Below are 24440 nucleotides of genomic sequence, written 5' to 3'. Positions count from 1 at the left end.
AAACAACCTGTCTTGTGTGCATGAGGTGTGTCCTTGCACCTGGTAGCCACTGATTGTTGTTGCTTTGCTGCACCTCGCTACTTTTAAAACTTGGTTACGATAAACAATCGAAGGACATTATTATAGTTTTTTTATGTAGTTCTTAACTTCTGAGTTTCTTGTTTGTGAAACCTAGATCTGAATTTGTGAAACCTAGACATGATTATGTGAACTCTAGACCTAATTTTATGAAAATTGTTTTTGTGAAACCTGGACCTAACTTTGTGAAGTTAGGACTTAAATTGGTTAATTTCATAGTAAGAAATAATTGCATCGACCATAGGTTAAGATTTTGTGAATATTGGAGCTAATATTGTGAACCTTGAAGCTAGTTTTGTGAACTTAGTACCTGATAATGTGAAATCTCGACTTGATTTGTGAAGAATGATTTTGTGAAACCTGGATTTCATTTTGTGAAACCTAGATCTGATTTTGTGAAACCTAGACATGATTATGTGAACTCTAGACCTAATTTTGTGAAACTTGTTTATTTGAAACCCGGACCTGATTTGTGAACTTTGTACCTTATTATGTGAAATCTCGGCTTGATTTTGTGAAACTTCATTTTGTGAATCCTGGATTTCATTTTGTGAAACCTAGATCTGATTTTGTGAAACCTAGACATGATTATGTGAACTCTAGACCTAATTTTGTGAAACTTGTTTATGTGAAACCCGGACCTGATTTGTGAACTTTGTACCTTATTATGTGAAATCTCGACTTGATTTTGTGAAACTTGATTTTGTGAAACCTGGATTTTATTTCGTGAAACCTAGATCTGATTTTGTGAAACCTATACATGATTATGTGAACTTTAGACCTAATTTTGTGAAACTGGTTTTTGTGAAACCTGGACCTGATTTTGTGAAGGTAGGACTTAAATTGGTTAATTTCATAGTAAGAAATACTTGTCTAAGTCAATGTGTCATGTTTCACATGTACATAAAGTCACTAATGTTTTCATGTCTTTGTTACTTATTGATGCATAATTTAATTTTGGTACAATATCATCTATTAGCTCAAAAGGTAGAGCATTGTGCTATTGCGCAAGGTGTGGGTTCGAGACCCACGTAGATGAATAAATATAAATATACGATTATTATATAATTACCATTGCCAATGTATGTCTAAAGTCACCTATTCAAGTCTTAGATTCACAAAATAAGGTCAAAGATTCACAAAAACATGCATAGGGTTCACAAAATCAGGTCCAAGCTTAGATAAATCAAGCAGCCTCACAAGCTGTAGCTTAAGAATTTTGTTTGTTATACTTTAGAGACATAGAGTAAAGTATTTGGGCTTTTGTGTGTGAGAAAATATTTGGGCCAAAAGAAAAGTTAGGAATGACCCTAAGTTTCCAGCCCAATGAACATAGAAAATCAGTCCATGAAGGAATGTGGTGAGGCCGGCCGCCTCGCCACAATTAGCGGCCTCACCGGATCCGGCCTCTCTCTCTCTCTCTCTATATATATATATATATATATATATATATATATATATATATATATATATATATATATATATATATATATATATATATATATATATATATATATATAGAAGAGATCATGTAAGGCCAAGTATATGTATTGAGTCCATAAGTTCTATTATGAGCCATTGGATGGAGGGAGATGGAGGGATGAGATGAACCCACCCAAAGTCATTATAAAGGCTAATTAACACACCTTACTAATCCACCCTAATTAACTACTAATTTACTATATATTTGTTTTCCACCACCCATTTCTCTCTCATCTCACACATTTCACTCTTCTCTTCTCTCAAAACCTCAATAAACCCAAAAAATCCAAATAAATAAAAAAAACCCAAAAAATCCAAATAAATAAAAAAACCCAAAAAATCCAAATAAATCAAAAAACCCAAAAAATCCAAATAAATCAAAAAACCCAAATAAATCATTCATTCCTCTCTTCCTCAATCACCACCACCCACCATTGTCCCACCCGACACCACCCACCGCCCACCTCCACCGCCACCCACCACCAACCTCCACCACCGCCGTCGTAAATTCTATAAACTCGTTTTTTTTTTTTTTTTTTTTCCAGATTTTCTGTTAAATATGTTGTTTGGGGTCGGTTTATTTTATTTGTTAATTTTTGTTGGTTTTTGTTGTTATTTATTCTTTTCAAATCTCTTCTTGTTATACGTTTTTTTTTAAATATCGTTTTTTTTATGATATACTTTTTTTCATCTAAGATCTAATAAAATATTTTTCATAAAATTTGTTGTTTTAATCTTAACTATATAAAAAACTCAGATTTGAAATAACACAAATAATAACACTCCCAAAAAAAAATATATAAAAAGTGTAACCTTAATTGTAAATTGTATAACTTTAATGTTTTACGAGTATAACTTTAGTCGAAAATTGTATAACTTTAATGTTTTAACGGTACAACTTTTGTATAACTTTTGTTTGGAGTTGTTTTTTTTTTCTATTTGTTAGTATTAATCTTAGACATATTAAAGTTATTATAATGCATATTTTGACATTTCAAATATCGTCTTGTTTTTTCTTTTTACAAATGTTGTTTCTTTAAAATTCGTCTTGTTTTTTATTTTTACAAATGTCGTTTCTGAAGTTATACAAATATGAACTGAAGTTATACAAATAATGACTAAAGTTATACAAAAACTGACTAAAGTTATACGAATATGCACTAAAGTTATACAAATAAGGACTAAAGTTACACAAAAATATGGACTGAAGTTATACAAATAAGGACTGAAGTTATACAAAAACTGATTAAAGTTATACAAATAAGACTAAAGTTATACAAATATGAACTGAAGTTATACAAATAATGACTAAAGTTATACAAAAACTGACTAAAGTTATACGAATATGGACTAAAGTTACACAAAACAAAAATGGACTAAAGATATACAAATACATTAGGAATGTGTTGAACTTCTACTCAATGAATGTATACCTCTAGTGACGATATGAATAACTTCTACTCAACGAATGTATAACTCCAGTAGAAATGTGTATAATTTCAATGACTTTAGTCAATTTTTATATAACCTTAGCCCATTTTTTGTATAACTTTACTCCTTATTTATATAACTTTAGCACATTTTTGTATAACTTTAGTTCATTTTTGTATAACTTTAATCCATTTTCGATAAATTAATTGGAATTTATATAAGTACTTTTTGTATAACTTTAGTCCATTTGTGTATAACTTTAGTCCATATTTGTATAACTTTAGTCCATTTTTGTACAACTTTAGTCCATTTTTGTATAACTTTAGTCAATTTTTGTATAACTTTAGTCCATATTTGTATAACTTTACTCCATTTTTGTATAACTTTAGTCCTTCATATGTATAACTTTAGTCCATATTTGTATAACTTTAATCCAAAATTGTGTAACTTTACTACAAAATCGCATAACTTTAGTCCAAAATCGTATAACTTTAGTCCAAAATCGTATAACTTTTGTCCAATATATAACCGAAATCCTAAAAATCACCAATACTAACTTTAAACCAACAATACTAGATCTGAAAAAATAAAGCCATTATCTAAATAAAAAAATAAAAAATAAGTAAATAACAACACACAACAAAATAATATAAATTGTATAACTTTAATTTTTGAAGAATATAACTATTGTCGTAAATTGTATAACTTTAATGTTTAAAGGGTATAACTTTAGTCGTAAATAATATAACTTTAATGTTTTAAGTGTATAACTTTAGTCGTAAATAGTATAACTTTAATGTTTTAAGTGTATAACTTTAGTCGTAAATAGTATAACTTTAATGTTTGAAGTGTATAACTTTAGTCGTAAATAGTATAACTTTTATAAAAACCAAATAAATATGAAAAATCGTAATTAATCAACAAATATTAAATCTGAAAAAAAAATTAAATAACAACCATCAATAACCAACAAAAAATTAATAACCAACAAAAATTTAAAAACCAAATAACAATAAAAAAATAAAGTAAATATGACAAAAACACAAAAAAACCAATAGATCTAAAAAAACCAACAACACACAAAATTAATACCAAATCTCAAATAATAATAAAAAAAACTAAACTAAAAAAAAATGAAAACTAATAGCACAAACCATATGACCGACACCAATAACTATTGTCGTAAATAGTATAACTTTAATGTTTTAAGTGTATAACTTTAGTCGTAAATAGTATAACTTTAATGTTTTAAGTGTATAACCAACAAAAATTAATAACCAACAAAAATTAAAAACCAAATAACAATAACAAAATAAAGTAAATATGACAAAAACACAAAAAAACCAATAGATCTAAAAAAAACAACAACACACAAAATTAATACCAAATCTCAAATAATAATAAAAAAAACTAAACTAAAAAAAAATACAAAACAAAGAAAAAATACAAAAACAAAGGAACGACAAAAAAAAAATCTGAAAAAGAAAGAAGAAGGTGAGGGAGACGGAATTGGTGGTGCAACAACACCCACCACACGACCCACCAGCCGACAACAACAATAACAGCCACCACACGACCCACCTAAACCTCCGCACACCACCACCACCAAATCTGGTGGTTTTTTATTTTAGAAACAATTTTAAATTTCAGATCTGGCGTGTTGGTTGGGTGGTGTTGTGGTGGTTGCTGTCGGTGGAGTAGGGGCTGGCCATTTTTGGTGAAGGTCGAGTAAAGGAGGGAGGACGGTGGTAGCTTGTGGCGAGGACGGTAGTAGGATCGTGGTGGTGTCGTGGATGTGGGCGTGGTGGTGTGGTGAGGCGCGTGGTGGTGTGTTAGGGGGGGCAGAAGGCAAGAGGAAGGAGGAGGAAGGACATAGAGAGGAAGGAGGATGGGCGGCTGAAGGTGGTTGTGGGGTTGTTTGTCAGAGAAGAAGGAGGAAGGCCGATGATGGTTTTTTTTATTTTCGGTTTTTTGTTTTGGGTTTTTTTTTCCAGAAATATGGGAGTGAAGAAAGAGAGAGAAAGGGATTGAGAGAAATGTGAGAAAATGAATAATGAGGAAGTGAGTATGGAGGTTACAATAAGGAAGGAGTTATACAAGATTAGATAGAGTTATACAAGGATTAGGGAGGGAGATTTGTGACCCTTCAATGAGATGTAATCTCATCCCTCCATCCCTTCCATCCAAAGGCCCTTATAAGGACTTAGGGACTCATATGATATGAAGGCCTTACTAGAACCCTTCTATATATATATATATATATATATATATATATATATATATATATATATATATATATATATATATATATATATATATATATATATATATATATATATATATAGGGCGGGGGTCAAAGTGCGAACCGTACATTTAACTACCTTAAGTCAATAAAACACGCGACTACCCCGACATTAAAAGCTTTACTTTTACAAACCAACCCCCTTATATTTTCTTTATCCCCTTCCACCAACCACTACCCTCCCTCCAACTCCCCAGACCACCACCCTCATCCGACGTCGACCTACTTTACGGGACTCCGACACCGATCACGCAGACGCAACTCTGACACCGACAGTCTTGCTTTTCTTCTTCTGATCGATTGTCAAAGTTGAAGAAGTTGGTGGTTTTGTTCAAGCGGGCTGATCGATTTAATGGTATAAAAAAAGGGTGATAAAGGTATGTGAAGGATGAAACATCAGTTGTCATCATTCGATTAAGGATTTGATATTATCAATGTTGATGAATTTGATTGATAGGCGCCGATCGGTAATTAGGATTTCTCATTTGAAGTTTGGGATTATTGTTAATGGAAAGGCAATAGTGATTGGTGTCAGATGTTTGCCGGTGTTAGTCGAAGAAGTGGCCAGAGACGTAAACAACGTGAAAGTGACAAAATGGCCAGCATTTCGTCTTTGGACACCGGAGTATTCGCCGGCGACAGTGACTAGTGCGATGGTTCTCTGTGGCTTCTGGACTCGGGTTGCGATTCCGCGTTGGATATCATTATTCAAATGGTGGTGTTTGGAGATTTATGATTTTGTAGGCAAGTTAAATAGGAGGAACCGTAATCATAAATTGCAGATTTGATAGACGGTTGATTAGAAACCTAGAATGGAGAGTGGAAGCATCCCATGATTTTGAATTGTCAAAATTCGATCATCATCATCGTTCGCTACAATTCTTCTTCTGACTTTCTCCCAATTCAATCTTCCTTCACTACTACACATACCTTGCATTGGTGACGCTTTTTAAGGCGTTTTTCGACGCTTTAAAGCGTCAATTTTTTTTATCGTCGCTTTATAAAAGCATCAAATTTTGGGCCGTCGGTATTTTTTGACGCTTTTTTAGTCAATAATTATGACGCTTTTTAGCGTCTTCATGGACTATTGACGATCTTAATTGTCAACAAATTTTACGTTTTTAAGCGTCTTCAGTGATTACTGATGGTTTTTACTGTCAACATATGTGACGCTTTTAAACGTCTTCATGGACTATTGACGCTTTTAATTGTCAACAAATTTGACGCTTTTAACCGTCGTCAATGACCATTGATGGTTTTTTTGGCAACAAATTTGACGCTTTTAAGCGTCTCCAGCGACTATTGATGCTTTTATGTGTAACTTGATGAGACAGAATTAGGCATCAACTATTTATATATTGACACTTTTTATTGTCACAATATAATTTCAGCTTATAGATTTTTTAGATTTTAATTTCCTGATAAAATAGTAGAGATTACTTATATAGACCTATAAGTACGTAATGGTACTACTAGCTATTACTAAATCATGAAAAAACATAATGCAATATATATATATATAGAATGATGTAGTGAGTACGTACGTACCCACGTACTTTTATAAATAATCATATGTTTGATTCATATATCGTCTCCGTTGTCACAAATACTGCTAGCATTGACAATTAAACTAATATAAGCTAGTACGTACTTTATAGTACGATAAAATCAAAAATACCAAAGGGGGTCCAGATGATAGTAAAATCCAACATAAAATTATCCAAAAAAATCGTAAATAATGCTAAGTAACTAGCTAGACAAGGACACTTGGTAGTTTGAACGTGGTAGGAGCTTCAATCATGTAGGCGCAATGTCAAAAGGACTTCAATCAACATATGAAGGCGCGTCGTCACCATCTGATGAATCTGAAACCTATAATGGGCAAACAAAATATAATTTATATGAATATGTTTGATAAGTACATATACACTAACGGAGTATCCAACACTCAAACACACGTACATCTTAGACCCAAAACAAAGTCCATGTAAGAAGTCTGATTATTAAAGATGCAGAAAGATATTATTTATACTTTTCGCCTCTGCTACTCATTTACTCAATACAAACCAGAAACTTAATTACCGCACTAAATTCTTGACATAATAAGAGCAATGTGCAAGACCATTTATTTGTACTGAGCTTTCAGTTAGAGGGCAAGAGCAAGATGCTATGCGTAGATGCAATATTCTAAGGAGTCAAGTCTTTGATTTCATAAACACACTGGTGATAAATTATTTTTCTCAAGTAAAAACACACCCGTGATATCAAATTCAATAATCTTAACACTTGCATGTTAAATATCAAAGCACCTCTTCATGTGGAAAATCACAAATTCACAATCCCTCATGTTACTGACAACTCACTGTTCATTGTATGGAGTACTTGATTTACTTCAGCAGATTCTATGTCAGATGTAAGTAAGGTGATTGTTCCTAGGAAATGGGATGAAGAAGACTTTATACCTATTGGGTTTGAACCTTTGTGAACCAATTCTCGCAGAACAAAGAGTTATAAATTACAATTAACAATCTCTATGTTGGAGTGCTTCATCATTGAAAGAACAACCCCCAACCAAAAGTCTTCTGATTTACATATGTTGCCGATACTTACGCTTTGACCCGAGAGGACAACAAAAATTCCTTTTGTCTCCTTAATAATAACGCGCAGCTCAATTTTTTACTACGATTAAATCACGGTGCAAAGTTGACCTGACATGGAGCATTGTCAGTAGTTCTGCCCAATGGCACTATCTGTCCTACCTTAGTAGTTGTGCTCGGTGGGGAAAAAATAGGAGCTATATATGAAATTGAACATTTTGAAATTGAACTTTTTTTAAAGACAAATTTTCAGAATGAGTCTAAATACGACATTTGTAGAGAAAGGAAAAGGAAGTGACCAATTTCAGGGATTAGGGTAAGGGTGTGTGAGAAACTGAGGATCCCGTGGATGAGAAGCTAATGAATTGGTTAGTACCCATGGATGTGAATCTTCGCCATCATCTCAATAAACAAGACTCGTAAACTAATTAAAAACTACATATCAATGACGGAGTACATATGTACCAAGTTTATCAACGTCACTTAAATTGTTTCATTTCGATAAAGATCAAAGAAATCAAACACAGAAATTTCAGAGGACTTTAATGGCTCTTAAATTGTAAATATGGCTTCCAGAACATAATTAAAAACGAAACTCAAATTAACAACTCCAATTTGAATATGAAAACTTCAAACAAAAACCCTAATTTCATAATTGAACTTAAAATCAAACGAAAAATATGAATCGAAATTAAACAAAGAATGAAATCGAATTCAGAATTATGTCCCGAGCACCGAACTATCTGAATCTTACCAAGCACCGAACTATCTGAATATGTCCCGAAAGCAATAACTTAATAATCTTTGTTGATGATCAAAATTAGGAAGAACGCCCATAACCCGATTAAAGCAATTAAAATTACCATCAATAACATACAACTAATTGAAAATGAATGAGAAAACCATACATGTGATATAATAAGCAGATTGTATCGTCTTTGTGGTTGAAGAATTAGAATTTATTGGCAGCTTGAATCATCTTTGCTGATGATTGAACGAAAAATTAATGATGAAACCGTGTATTTTGAAGGTTAGGGTTTTTTGTCTATTGAAGAAATGAGGAGTATGTAGTGGCGGTGTGTGACAATGTGGATGAGTTAGCGGGTAATTTTAGGTGAATTTAGAATATTGCGCCATCTTATTTAGTATAAGTGACGGTTTTCCAAAAAAAAAAAAAATTGGAGGGTTATTTACGGTCGACGCTTTATAAAAGCATCAATAGAGAAGTGTCATCAATGCAAGGGATTTGTAGTAGTGCTTCCTCGCATTACAAGTGAGTTTCGCTACTGGTTTTTTCATCTCTTTCTTAATTCCGCATTTTTCCTTTTATATTTCTTCCTTTTTATTTATTTCCTCATCAAACTATTTTACCATCCATTTTTTTTTCATTTTCCCAATTTTTTATTGCTGCATATACTTAGGTTTACAGTATCTGGAATTTTTTGACCTATTTTTGATCAATGTTCATTCATATACTGCTCAAATAATTGCTTCAACTGCTACAATGTCACTACTCAATACTAATTTTGGGTTTCGACATTGTAAAGGAGTGTATCTAGCTGACCAGAGAGTTGTATCTAGCAAGGTAAAAGAGTGTATCTAGCTTGACACAGATGTGTATCTAACAATCTAAAGGAGTGATGTGTATCTAGCAAGGTAAATAAGTGTATCTGGCAATCTTGTTTGGCAAAAAAAACTCAAATGCTAAATTTGTGTTATTCTATTGCCTGAATTGTATCTTTAACTCTCAACATGTAAATTCTTGGAGTTCAATAATTCGGTTGGTGTTTGTTTATGGAATTCATGGCATTGAAAAATGTGGGATTTTAGTTTTGGCTGGAATTTAACAGTGAACTGTACTGGGTGGTCATCTTACTAATAAAAACTCTTGTGACTGACTGAATGTGTAATGTGTCTAATGACTACCCGTGTTCTATTATATCAACTTGTTTTTTCCCATATTCTGTATGAAAATTGGCTAGTTTGGAAATTTGTGTAGTTCACATGTCAATGTTATGGTTTGTTATTTGTACTAGGGTCATGGCATTATTTTTAACTTTGTATTCTTTGGTAGTTTATTTGGGGGTTGTTTCGTCCGTTTTCAATCGAACTAAAAATATCGAGTATTTTTCTTCTTTAGAACATGACTATAATATATCTTCATAGCCGCAATGATAATATATCTAGCCTGACAGATATGTGTATCTGACAATCTAAAGGGGTGATGTGTATCTAGCAAGGTAAAGGGGTATATCTAACTTGTCAGAGATGTGTATCTAGCAATTTAAAGGAGTGTATATAGCTAGTTAAAGGGGTGTATCTAGTAACTTATAAACTCACACCAGCAGGGTTGACCGGTCGAAGGACATATAAACTCATTCTCTTGATGGCTTGCCAAAGGTCGACCAGTATATATCATATCATCAGTCTTAGCAAAAACCCTAGAGGCATCCATGATTGGTCGATATCCTCTGCATCGACACAAGTTCCCTGCCAGACTTTCTTTGATTTGCTCCTCTGTTGGAGAATTTTGACTAGATCTTAGTAACACATACATGGACATAACAAATCCAGGAGTACAAAATCCACATTGTGAGCCGTGTGCGTTCACCAATGATTCCTGCAAAGGTAGAATATAACAGATAATAGAGAGAGTTTACATAATCATTTCGTCCTTCAAATGTTGTGTGAATCGGGACAGGGTTGTCAGCAAGAATTATGTTAATCACCAATTTTATTAGCTACAAAGCTTATTGCTAGGAATACCCGACCAAATTTGAGAGATGCATATCAGTATTTACTATATCCATCATCATTTTCCCCTACAGGCCTACACCTCGCAAGTACCACCCCCACCTCCTTATAAGAGAAGATGAGGAAGAATACTGAATGGAAGTAGGGCTTCAATTTAGAACACATAAGATCACAGATATCACGAATGAAATCATAAGTTTCTGAAAAAGAGACGACAACTGAAAAAGCCGGCTCGTTTCAGGTAAATTTGTTCTATTGATTTCGCCATGTTACTTAATTAATGAATAACTTCGCTTGTCAGATGTGCCTCGATAGCCCCTTGTCAAGATTCATATTGAGAATTCTCTGATTGAAATTGTGAATTTTTTTTCTAGAGAATATTTCAGATGGTGCCATACTGCTGCCTAAAGAATGACTGATTAAAGGTTGCAGTTTAAAGCAACGATAACAATATGATCTCCTTTGGTCCTTTGTACAACCTTCACTGACTTGTTATTGGAAAGGCAAAATACCATACCTGAACAGAATGCAACCCGCTTTTTCGGCTACCAATACCCTGCACCGTGATTACATGCATTCCTTCAACATAATATATAGGAGCCAATCAGCCAAGCATGCATTGATTGCATTGTGCCTGATAAACAAGTGTCGTTGGAAAAAAAACCATTTTGATCAGTTAACTAGTGAAACTGCAATTGATGTTATACCCATTGCGTGATTCAATTGAAAACGGTGAAAACATGCCAAATTATGGTTTACAATGTATGACTTGCTCGAAATTGAATCTGATGAGCAAAGCTGAAACTTGAATAAAATAGATCTTAATTGTAGGAAAGTCGTAAAATGTTGTGACCTTTAACTTTATTTCAATTCGCCTTTCGACTCAATATTTTCTCCAAACAAAGGATAGACTTAACACTGAATTATGTTCATCCTATCAGTCAACTGTGGAGCAAGGGGAGCTACTGGGCTAGCTACAGCACCCTAAACAATGAAAGTTTTGACTTTTATCTCCGTGATTCTATTGCATTATTAATTTCACCTCCTAAAATTTACAGTCTATGTTAAACACAGAACTTCAAATCCTAACTCCGTCACTACTACCAATCCACGAGAAATTGAGCATATTAAGCCAAAAAGAGGCAGATAGACGGATAAATTGGTTAAAGAAAGTCTCACACGCAACTCTTTCGACGTCGATCAATGTAAGACACCATAACAGTACAAGCACCACAACCTCCTTCACCACATCCTAACTTTGTCCCAGTTAAACCAAGACCTGCATCCAACAACAACAACAAGCAAAAACACTAATCACAATTCACAACATTGTTTCTTACTACCAAGTTAAATAGGAGTTATTTATACCATAAATGATTTAATAGAAGTTATCGTTTAACACTGTATAACACGGTTTCCTGGGCGGTCCGCTGCTGAAGTGCATGAAAAGTTCTATTTTATTTATAAAAGACAGTTAGCTAGGGAGGCTTAATTTGAATGCGAACACGACATGCTCGTTAGTATTGTAATATCTTGTATTTTCTTTCTACCATGTACCATCAATTTTTTGAAATGCAGTTAGTTGTAATATCCGAAATTTGTTCGTTGGTGGTGATGGTGTTCTTATTGAGGTGGTAAAAAATGTGTATGTAGCAATGTAGAGGAGTGTATCTAGCATGCCATAGATATGTATCTAGCAAGGTAGAGGTGTGTATTTAGTAAGGTGAATAATTAAGTATATCTTGCAATATAAATGAGTGTATCTAGCAAGGTAAATAAATGAGTCTAGCAAGGTAAAGAAATATATAGGTAAATGTTTGTATCTAGCAATTTAAAGAAGGGTATCTAGATACACCCATATATGTGTATCTAGCAAAGTAAAAGAGTGTACCTAACTTGTCAGAGATGTGTATCTAGCAAGGTAAAGAAGAAGTGTGTCTAGTAACTTAAAAGTGTATATTTAGCAAGTTATAGGTATATATCTAGTACCTTAAACAAATGTATCTAACTAGCTAAAGAAATGTATCTAGTAACTTAAAAGAGTGTATATAGCTAGTTAAAGGGGTGTATCTAGTAAGTTAAAGAAGTGTATCTAGTAAGTCACAAATATGTATCTAATAATTTAAACGAGTTTATCTAGAAACTTAATGGGATCAATTTTGGCCGGCACATTTTGGGTTCGAATTATTTTGTGCCGAGTTATTTTGCGTGGATGTCACTTTGAATCGAGTAATTTTCGGACGAGTCATAAAAATGCTTTGAGTAGTATTCCCTCCATCCCGGATAGTTATTTACCTATCCCATAGATAGGTGTCTCATTATTGGGAATAAATCGTTAGTTGGTAAGAGAACGCGTCTAGTACTTGGATTTTTTTTTTAAATTGGGTTCTGACTCGAAATATTTACAAAAATAGAGTCCATTTCAAACTAATTACAAAAAATTGGTCCATTTTTTAAAAATTTCAGACTAATCGCTATATGATACAGCAACTAGTCCAAATTTCAGATTAGTTGCCTACGGGTTACTCATATTTGATTTGGTTTCTGTTTGTGCTTTCAAGGGAGACTAATGACCAAGTGTTCATCTTCCTCAAACCTTTTCTTTTACGATCTGCATTGTGTCAAAGTAAAAGTTATGGTTGATACCAGGTAACTCTTCTTCTTGAATTTTTCTTCTGTTTGTTTCTGTAACTATTCCATTCGATCACTTGATCGGCGTTTATTGTTATTTATTTTTTTCGTCTTAGTAACTTGCACTTTACAGGGTATCTGAGCTGGGCGAAGCTGAATTCGCACAGTTCCGCACTGGTGTGAAACGCGAGGATATTGTTGGTCTAACTGGATTCCCATGTTTATGAATTTTAGATTAGTTTGGGACTTTGTATCTGTTGTTAATGTCTGACGGAGCTCCACCAGGCACCGCACCACCACTGCCACCACCACCACTAATGCGGACCACCTTGTATGGCGCCGTTGATATATCGGGTCACCCAAACGTCACCATCAGGATTCAACACCGTTGCGACTACCATTGAACGAAAAACCGCTAACCAAAACCATTACAAACCATTCCTCCACCTGCGGTAACAATTAAACATGTATTATTCTCAATTTGTTTAAAAACTTGTAATTTAAATCATAGATGCACAAAAATGAAGAAAAGTTTTTAAAAAATAATCGCATAAAGTGACTTAATCTGAAGAGTCCAAGTCAGAACGGTATCCTTATTGGCCAAGAACGACTCCTTGTTGGCGATGCAGGAGACAGGCCGACGACGAGGATTGGGCGAAGTGGAGAGAGAAAGGTAAGAAAATAGGAGGACAAAAACTAACGACGGCGGTGGAGTTTGGTGGTGCGCCGGCGAGGTTCATATCGAAACTCCGGCAGGCGGCGGTGGTTGTATGATATTTGGTTATGTGAGATGTTTGGTGGAAGATTAAAGTGTGAAAATGGAACACACTGAGAACGAAGAAGATGAGCGTGATTGATGAGGTAGTTGTTTGGTCCACACTTTTTAAGTTAGTTCGTAGGTTCGCACCGAACAATAGGTTCGCACCGAACAATAGGTTCGCACGAGATCCTATATATATATATATATATATATATATATATATATATATATATATATATATATATATATATATATATATATATAGAGAGAGAGAGAGAGAGAGAGAGAGAGAGAGAGAGAGAGTCAAGATCCGGTGAGAACGATCATTCAGTGAGAACGAACTATCCAGCCCACTATTAACAAACAGCCCTATCATCCCATATAAATATCACAACACTACCACTCTACCAGTACCAACTCCATTACTAACACCACACTACCCCAAAGGGTCGGGGTCACGTACGAACTAAAGTTCAGTACGAACTAAGACACTAACACTGTATTTCACGCAAGAAAGTCAACAGCTATAATAAAATTAACCCCTTTTCCTTTCCTATTCCGTACTCCCCCCGACCTCCCTTCGCTCTCCTCTCTCATCACTTATCCTCACCTGCTGTCGCCGCCGGCATCGAGATACGACGACACCGGCTGATCACCGGCGACCAGTGTTGGCGCATCTCCATCTTTGGTACGTATCTTTGGTCACCATGACATCCATTTTTTCCTGCCTTTTCTCCATCGGTGAACACCACCAGTAATTGATTTCTCCAGTTCATCGGCGATTAATAATAAATCCACTAATTAATTTTGCCGTTATACATCATACAGATCTCCGGCATTAACTTCATTTGATCGCCGGTCAGTTTTTTTTTCTATCCTTTCATTATTTTTTTTTCTTTCTCTCTAATTAGGTTTATATTACAGTTTGTGAAATGATGAAATTATTGTTGTTGAAATTGCAAAAATGCAGGAGATTTTGCGGACGATATTTGGATCGAATATTTGAGGTATGGTTTTGAATCGTAAAATGATCTGGATGATTAGTTAAGTTTGAATTATAGCTTGTTTTGTTGAAATTTTAGGTTGGTGTGGATGGAATGCGTAATTAATTGATGGCTTTGTTCACGATTTTGATGCACTTTGCTTAACTGAGATGAAATATAGTTATTTGTCTGAGACTAAAGCTGAAACTATGCTGTCTTTTTGCTGTTGATGCTCTTATGATGGGTGTGTTTAAGCTTTAGCTGTTCTCGGTATCTAATTTGTAATCCATGTTTGCGAGAAAATGGTTTTAATCAGCAAAATATTTGCATCTGGGACGTAAAATTAGTGTGATTCCACTGATTTGCTTGCTAGTCCCTTCCGTTCCTAGCGTCGTGCACATTTGTTGTACTCCAAACGATTGTATCCCAAATTATGCACGTCGAGATATACTCCGCATTTATGTTTTCTGGAGCACTTGGATCAATTGTGATACTGTGGACAAACATGAGTATTGAGTAAGAATTGTTTGAATGTGTATTGATTACTAGATACATACCATTAACTTCCTAGATACACTCTTTTAAGCTATTAGATACATATATTTAGTTTGTTAGATACATTTATTTAATTACTAGATACATACCTTTAACTTGCTAGATATACTCCTTTAAGTTACTAGATAAATACCTTTAGGGTGCTGGATACGCTCTTTTAAATTACTAGATGCATACCTTTATCAAGGTAGATACACTTTTTTAAGCTACTAAATACATATATTTAGCTTGCTAGATACATTTCTTAAAATTACTAGATATATACATTTAACTTAATTTGAGTGCGAGGGTGCGAGCTCGGAGACGGAGACGATGCTCACATTCTTCGGTTCATTCTTGTTTTATCTGTTAATTATCTAATTTCTGATTTTAATACGAGGCTCACCAATGTAATGAACTGTAATCTAAGATTATTTTGCCATTTTATAGATTGTTGGATTCATGTTCATTGTTAATTAAATTGTCATCCCCTTGTAGATTGTTACACAGTTCAAGGAACAAGGTCTAAATACTGAATTATATTACAAAAACAAAGAAATGGGGAAACCTTCAAATTGTACCTACTAGTGCAATCAGGTACCATAATTCTGCAAGTTTGAGAGCTAATTTGAGAATGAAGTATGATTATTCTTTGTTTTAACTTATACTTTGTTGTCGACGCCTGGCAATGGAGAAGGTATTCCTGATATCTTGTTCTTTGTTAGTTAAATGGTCTGAAAAGACAATGATTGAGAAACTTACATTCAGCAACAAAGTGCAGGTTTTTATTCTTTATAATTCCTCTGTCTCATTAATATGCACTCCTACTTGAAAATCCGATTTCTCGTTATTGAGGTTGTTATTTTTTCAGTGCACTATACCGGAGGTTAAAGTTACCGAGGGCCATGGAACAACCATAGATGCTGTGTTGGTAAATGGTGTTCTCCGTGAAGGAGATCAGATTGTTGTTTGTGGCATGCAGGTAACCTACAGTTGCCTGCTTTTGCCAATTTATCATTTGCAGGGCCCAATTGTTACCACTATCTGCGCTCTCTTAACGGCTCGCCCAATGACTGAACTCAGAGTCAAGGTAAGTTCAATCACCATTAGAGCCTTTAGTCTAGCTTAAAAACCATTGATCTGTTTGTAGTTCGAGTTTTTACTCCGTTTATGATATTGTCAGTGTCTATTTACTGATGCTCTGTTGTCTGTACTTCTAGGGAACATATTTGCATTATAAGGAGATAAAGGCTGCGCAAGGAATCAAGATAACTGCATAGGTATATGCTGTATAACTTGGGAATTGTGGTACATTCCAACTAAGTTTTCTTTTTGGGTTCCAATACGAGGCCTTTTTAATCTTTTTCCCCCTCTAATTATTCAGGCATATGTACAACAGCTGGAAAATAGCCGACTTAAGCTAACCCAGCTTGAGCAAGAGCTTCAACGGGCCCGACAAAGAGTTTACTCTCGACCATTCTATTGCTTTTTTAAAAGCTTTACTTTCCTCGATTCATCACAATTATAGTTGCTCATGCGTCGGGCTCTTCATGATTCTTTGTCTTGCGGGGAGTCTTCATTTCAAGTTAAGGGGATCGATCCACGATACAATTGGTGGAAATGGTACGATTCTTATTTTGTGTTCTGTGGTTTATCTATATTGCATTTTTTTTCTTCTTGCTCATGGTTCAAAAACAAAGAAAACTTGGTGTACCTGTCAAATTGGTTGTCATTGCCAGTTCATTTCCTTAAAAAGCGGTGTGGGCCTTGTAGATTTTCACAAGTCTAGCTTGAGGAATGATGATCTATTGTTCAAAAATGGCAGTCGTAAAGTTATTGTTTTACCACCTTGCAGCTGAAGCTTTGGCGTTTGATGCAGAATATGCTCGCTGGCTAGAAGATTAAAACAGTCTGGTTAATGAATTGAGGGCTGCTGTTAATTCACATGCTGGTGACACTGAACTGCGAACCGTAGTTGACAATGTGGCTGCACATTTCGATGACATTTTCATGATTAAAGGGGTTGCAGGAAAGGCTGATGTCTTCCACATCTTGTCCTTCACTCACCGTCTCACCACTTGCCCTTTTTCCAGTGAACATTTCTTGTATTAAGATCCCGAAATTGTAGACGTCGCCATGGGTAGACACCCAATTTCCCATCCCATATTCTGCATTTTCATCATTTTTAAGAGTAATTATTTAATACACGCTGCTCTTGATTACCAGTCTTATGATATTCCTATTCCATCCCCCGTTTATAATTTCCTTCTGCTTTAGATACGTATGTAGGCTGCTTCTATTCCTTTTCGCAATTATCCCTTTATGTCTTTATTAGCGCATGCATTCTTCAGTTTTCCTCTGCTATAATGCGTGTTTATTTTCGCAGGAGGTTTCCTTATATGCTTTCGGAAAGGTTTATTTCGGCAGGAGATTTCTGACCAGAGTGAAGAATTACTTAGTGTATGACTTGAGTGATCGAAGACGATGAGACGAAAGTAGACAAGGTGTATTTAGCATGTCATAAATGTGTATCTACCAAGGTAAAGAAGTGTATCTAGCATATCAGAGATGTGTATCTAGAAAGGTAAATGAGTGTATCTAGCATGATAGAGATGTGTATCTAGCAAGGTAAAGGAGTGTATCTAACTAGCAATATGTGTGTATCTAGTAACTTACAGAAGTGTATCTAGCTAGCTAAAGGTATTTATATAGTAACATAAAGGGAGTGTATCTAGCTAGCTACAATTATTTGTCTTTCGTGACAATGAAATCGACCAAACTTATGATTTTGTTAATGTTAGTCTGTTTTGTTATGTGATATTAGCTTTACCATTTTTTGATTGAAATCTTCGATAAAATGCAAATAAAAGTTTTACACTCCAAAATTGAGTGTCCTCAAATTACTGATTATGGTTATAATTAGGTTAAGCTTGGATGAGATGGTAACTAGATATGCACAAACATAAGGTAATACACCAATCAAAGTGCGCGTAAATGACGTATAAGTTAGTTGTTGAAATTACTTAAACTGGTTTTTCAAGTAATATTTTACGTATCTAGACTACTATTTTACGTATTTAAGTAGTTCTTACGGTTTGCATCATAAGATATATCTAGAAAGGTAAAGACATGTATCTAAAAGAGTGTATCTATCTATCAAGGTAAAGGCTTGTATCTAGCAATTTAAAGGAGTGTATCTAGCATGACAGAGGAGTGTATCTGACATGGTAAATGAGTGTATCTAGCATAGTAAATGAGTGTATATAGCATGCCATAGATATGTATTTAACAAGTTAAATGAGTGTATATAGCAATCTTAAGAAGTGTATCTAACATGCCATAGATGTGTATCTAGAAAAGTAAAAGAGTGTATCTAGTAAGATACAGAAGTGTATCTAACATGTCATAGATGTGTATCTAACAAGGTAAGAAAGTGTATCTAAGAATTTAAAAAAGTGTATCTAGAATGATATAGATGTGGTTAACCAACATTACTTTAATAACAAATTATAATAACACAAACATAATGATTACTACATACTATACATAAACAACCATATGGTCCATGTCTAAGGGTCAGTTTGTTTTATTTGATCGTGAACATTCTGAAATCACAAAGTACTAAATGGCTGCCAATTTCTCAATGACTCAATCATAACTGAAACCTTATCACATTGTGCTAAATCACATTGACTACCAATCCATAAATCATACAGAGATTGACTACCAATCCATAAATCATACAGAGTAATATTTCCAAAGCCATAGAATGTCGTATGCAGCTTAAAGTCAGCTGAGATAATGCAGAAAAGTTCTTGCTAGTAATATCTAAATGGCAACTAGGCAGTCACACAACACACACTTCTTCTTTGCCAATTAACAAGAAAGCAAGAAAGATACACATGTATGCCGTAGACCATATCGATGAAACCATCACCACAACTAACAACAACAACTCAACCCAAGACCACCAGAACCCCTCCGAAGCCGTGCCGACGACAACCCATCAGATTTGAAAGAATACACTTGTTGCGTCCTTCACCCAGATTTTTTGAAACTTTATTTGTTAGATCTACAAAAATTCACAAGAAATTTCGACAAACTAATAATAAAAATGTAATTGTCATGAAAGTTTGGATAAAATCGTGGTAGCACTTGCCGGAAAAATAAGCTATCGACTCTGGCGTGTGTCTGGGTGACCGACGGCATCGAAAAGCAGCAGCATCACTGACGCAAATCTGTGTGTAAGGAGGTTGTGGAGACGACGCCAGTGGGTTTGCCGTATTAGAGACGGTGCGCGGGTTCGAAGATGGCTCTAATTTCACGGTCACCGGAGATAGGACGGTGAAGAGAAAGAGTGGGGAAGGATGACATCGCCGGTGGAGTTGCCGGAATGCCATTGCCGGTGCCGCCATGCCGGTGTCTGTGGATAAGGATGAGGTAGAAATAAGATGGATGCATTTGAATGTCAGGGAATAGATTATGGGTAAGTACTGAGTGGTTTCATGTGAGAGATGATAGCGCGTGTTTTTCAATTGGGGTCTTTAAGTCAGTTCGTAAGTTCGCACGAGATCCTATTTCTATATATATATATATATATATATATATATATATATATATATATATATATATATATATATATATATATATATATATATATATATATATATATATATTATTACCAAGTATCTTACTTTCCTAAAATCTCGACATATACCATCAATATATATCTATCTATCTATATTATCAAAGGAAGCGAGACTCTGACCTTTTGAAACTACATAAAATATTTTTTAATAAAAATATATCCAAAGAGAATTACAAAAGATAAAATTGATTATGTATATTTGAAGAGAAAATATTTTATCACTTTATATGTTATGTACCATTGGGTGATTCACTTTGGATATATTTTTATTAAAAAATTATCTGAAGAGAATTACAAAGGATTAAATTGATTATATATACAAAAAATATGTTTACTTTTGCATGTAGGCCGAGTCAGAATGGTTGGATAACAACGATGAATCCGCATCTATGCTTTTACTTCCTTCCCAAGCCTTGCATAGTTAATGTCTTTCTTGTACAATAATTTGCATAATCTACGAGTTTTTGATTAATTCTATTGAACGAATAGACTTGACTTAATACTGGCAACCTGCTCAAAATTTCTAAGGAATTAGAGCCTTATTAGACCGGCGACATCCATGATCAGTTTCATTTTAGGATGAGAGTAGTACTCCTTATAAGACATATAATATCAAATTGCATAAGCATGACATTTATCTCTTAGTGCATGTATCCATTCGGTTTGTGGTGGCGACACATGTGGAGAGGTAATTTCTTCCCCTTCTACTTTATCCTTGAACTCCACTAGCCAAATTGACCTATTTTGACCCATTTATTAACTATAATCCTAAATATAGCCTACCCTAGTCAAGCTAGTTTAGTTAATAATTATGGGTGCGTGTTTGATTTTCGATTTGGTATTTCATGTTTGTTACGAGAAAGGGATTTGGAATGAGAAGTGGGAAAGAAAAAAAAGAGAAGAAAGAAAGAAAAAACAGACAGAAACGAAATAGAGGATCAAAAGAAAAAGAATGGCTGATATGAAAAAAGGCGTTAATTGAACTCTCATGTTTGTCTTTGTATATTATGGGGACTTGTGTTTGTTGTTATGAGTGAGTTTTTGCCGCATTTGGCACCATTTCTATTTCATGTATTAGGTTTACTAAGCGGAATAGGCTTATTTTTTTGTTACGATCGTGCTAGCTTGTCTATTACTTCTACATATCCAAATCATTTTGCCCCTTTTTACCCAATTACATCACTTCAAACTGGTGGTGTCAGTCCCATGAAAAATTTAACTACATATAATAACTATGTTGCTTTGTTATACCCCAATAGGCCAAATTAATTCGCTTACTACTGAATGACAAAGTTTTTTATGTGACCAATATTTGAGCATATTTAGTCCCCGAATTAGCCTCGTTCCTATGCTTTTTAGTGCATAATTGGGTCATTTACTATCTTTAGTCCTTTGTTTTGCATATTCTTTGAGTTTTTGTTTCCTTGGTAGGAGAGGAGTGCAAACCATGCATTTTTATGGCAAAATAGAGCTAAATTGATCGAATCTAATGACCAAGCATCAAAGTGAAGACAAGACTAGAAGGCCTATGTAAATAATGTAGTAGATGGGCAATGATGAAGAAGATCCTTGCATCTCCGACAAGATCCTTGAGGATTGTTGGAAGAAGAAAAGAAGAAAAGAGGAAGAAGCTTGCTGGACTACAATTCGCCCGTCGCAGCCTCGGGACGCTCGTCCCACCTCCACAATCCGAGCGTCCCACCACCCTTTCCGCTCGTCGCAGACCCACACAATCCGAGCGTCCCACCACACAATCCGCTCGTCCTGCACCACTGCAATCCGCTCGTTCCGACCCCTTGACCGCTCGGATTCCTGCCCAGTACAACACGTCTCTTCCTTGTTCCACTCGGGATGTGCATATTTTTGAAAGACTAGCAAAAAGGAGACTAGCATCTTCCTTCGAGAGGAGCATTTCCTCAACTTTTCTTAAGGGTCTTAATCGTCATTTAAGCCCTTAGTAACCCTAATTTATGTACCTAATCCTCACTATAAATACCCCATTGTACTAATTAGATTATCATCAATCCTTAATATTATTTATGTTCTTCCTATTCTAATTTTAATCTTGTAATCAACTTTTAATTAAGCATTAATAAAAATCTCATTTCCTTAATTTCTCTATTGTTCATCATTTATTTTGGGTAATTGAAGATTATTTGGGTATTATTGGGAGATTGACAACCTTCCATCAATCATTAAGTACTTCTATTATTCTTTGCATATTATTTTGGAATCATCATTAGGTATAATTCTCTTAACCCTTGTTTTAATTATTGTTAATCATTTTCCATTCATTCATCATGTTTTGCTTTGTTAATATGTTTGACAAACTTGTTAGCATGTTAAACTTGATAATGAGTGAGTAGTTTCCTTAGCTAGGGTTAATGGGGAATTAGGGGAAACCAACATGGGGGATGATTCATGCTTAATCTAATATGTTCACATAATTTATTTGCTTGCTTGTTGTGATCTCAACTTATGCACATGTTATGTTTGATGAAATACGAGCCTATGAATCCTTGCATTGTTTACCCATCACTTACCTTTTCAATGAGACTTGTAAGACATAAACCAACTCGAGTCTCATTAGACCATGCATATAGTTGAGTAGAGAGGATTAAGTCGACTTGTAGTTGTTGTACAATCTAATCGATTCGGCTCCGGGACCCAAACCTTCCTAGGATTGTAAGATATAAACCAACTCGATCCTATCACAACAATAATTGCTTGCTTATAATTTGAGAATATGTTTGTATGATCAATTCCCATGAATCCCCTATGAACCCATGACACCCTAGTGCTTTTAATCAATTGATTACATCTCATTTTAATCATCTTGCTTGTTTATTTACATTGTTATTTAGTTTAGTGATCTTCTTATCTCAACCCAAATTGTGACACCCTTAGACACACACTACTTGCAATCGAAAATCCCATATCAATACCCGTCCCTTGGGATCCGACCTTTGCTTACCTCTTTACTAATAGTAGAGTAGTTTGTAAAGTTATAAATATTGTTTTGGTCTAGGTACTCCTAACGACAAGTAACCGAAAACGATAGTCCGACCAAAAATGGCGCCGTTGCCGGGGACGGTGTTAACTTGATTTGATTTTCTTTGATTGTTCTTAGTTGTGTCTTTCTTTGCCTTGGGGAAGTAAAACTCCTCAAGGTTTGTTCTAATTATTTTCGAGTTGTTCGATATTTTGCAAGATGGATCTTATAGATTATTTTGTTGAGGACCACTTGATTATACCTTTCTTCAAAGACCCCATGCAAGCATTGGAAGCCTTAGAAGCAAGTGAGGCCAAAAATAAGCATTGGGAATTGGAGGTAGATCTTCTTGAGGCCGCTCTAGCCAACAAAGAACTTACTTATGAGCAATCCGAATTAGTACATAACATCCTTGTGGAAGCATATCAACCCATGGAACGAGAACAAGCAATCGTAGAGGACATCATACAAACCGAAGAGCAAGAGGAATTTGTCATGGAATTTGACTATGATGAGATTAGTGAGCTTGAAGAACAAGTTGAATATGCCATGAGAATGGAATGTCTAATGGAAATGGAGCAAGTTCCTAATGAACCTTCAATGGAGGAAAGCGAGGTACAAGTTCCAACTTTAAAACCCCTTCTCCCAAATTTGAAATATGCTTATCTTGATAAATCTAAGACCAAACCCGTGATTGTTAATGACAAACTTGATGAGAACCAATTGGGAAAATTGCTTGATGTGTTGAAACAACATGAAAAGGCTATAGGATATTATGAACGCGGGCCCACGGGGGTGCTTGGGAAGGAGAACAAGCGTTTGCATTTGTGGAGTCGCCACCAATTTATTGTGGAAAATTGGAAACCGTTCGAATACCTCGTGCCATGTCAAGACACAAAGTAGTGACATGAACACCAAGAACTCGTTACCCTTAGCATTCTATGTCTAGAATGACTCTCGTGGATGCCAATGAACACGGATGTTCACAGAGATCTGGAGTAAGGGGTGAGGGTACGTATTAGGAAGCTCTTTTGATCGAACACCTAATCCCGCCCGCCTCGATAACGGCCTCTACTAATGATTAAGGAAGTTATCTATACTCGATATATTGTTGATTATATGCATGCAATGCAACATCCAAGTTTTAATCCTAACATGTGAGAATTAACTAAGTCGGTGAACAATTAATTTAACCATACAATTAGGTCGAATTGGGATTTAGGTTCAATTACATGTGAAGGCATACAA

Source organism: Silene latifolia, chromosome 4 (genome assembly GCF_048544455.1).
Source record: "Silene latifolia isolate original U9 population chromosome 4, ASM4854445v1, whole genome shotgun sequence".
In the NCBI taxonomy this organism is placed as follows: Eukaryota; Viridiplantae; Streptophyta; class Magnoliopsida; order Caryophyllales; family Caryophyllaceae; genus Silene; species Silene latifolia.
The sequence above is the reverse complement of the archived record's forward strand: the minus strand, read 5'-3'. Positions refer to the sequence as shown.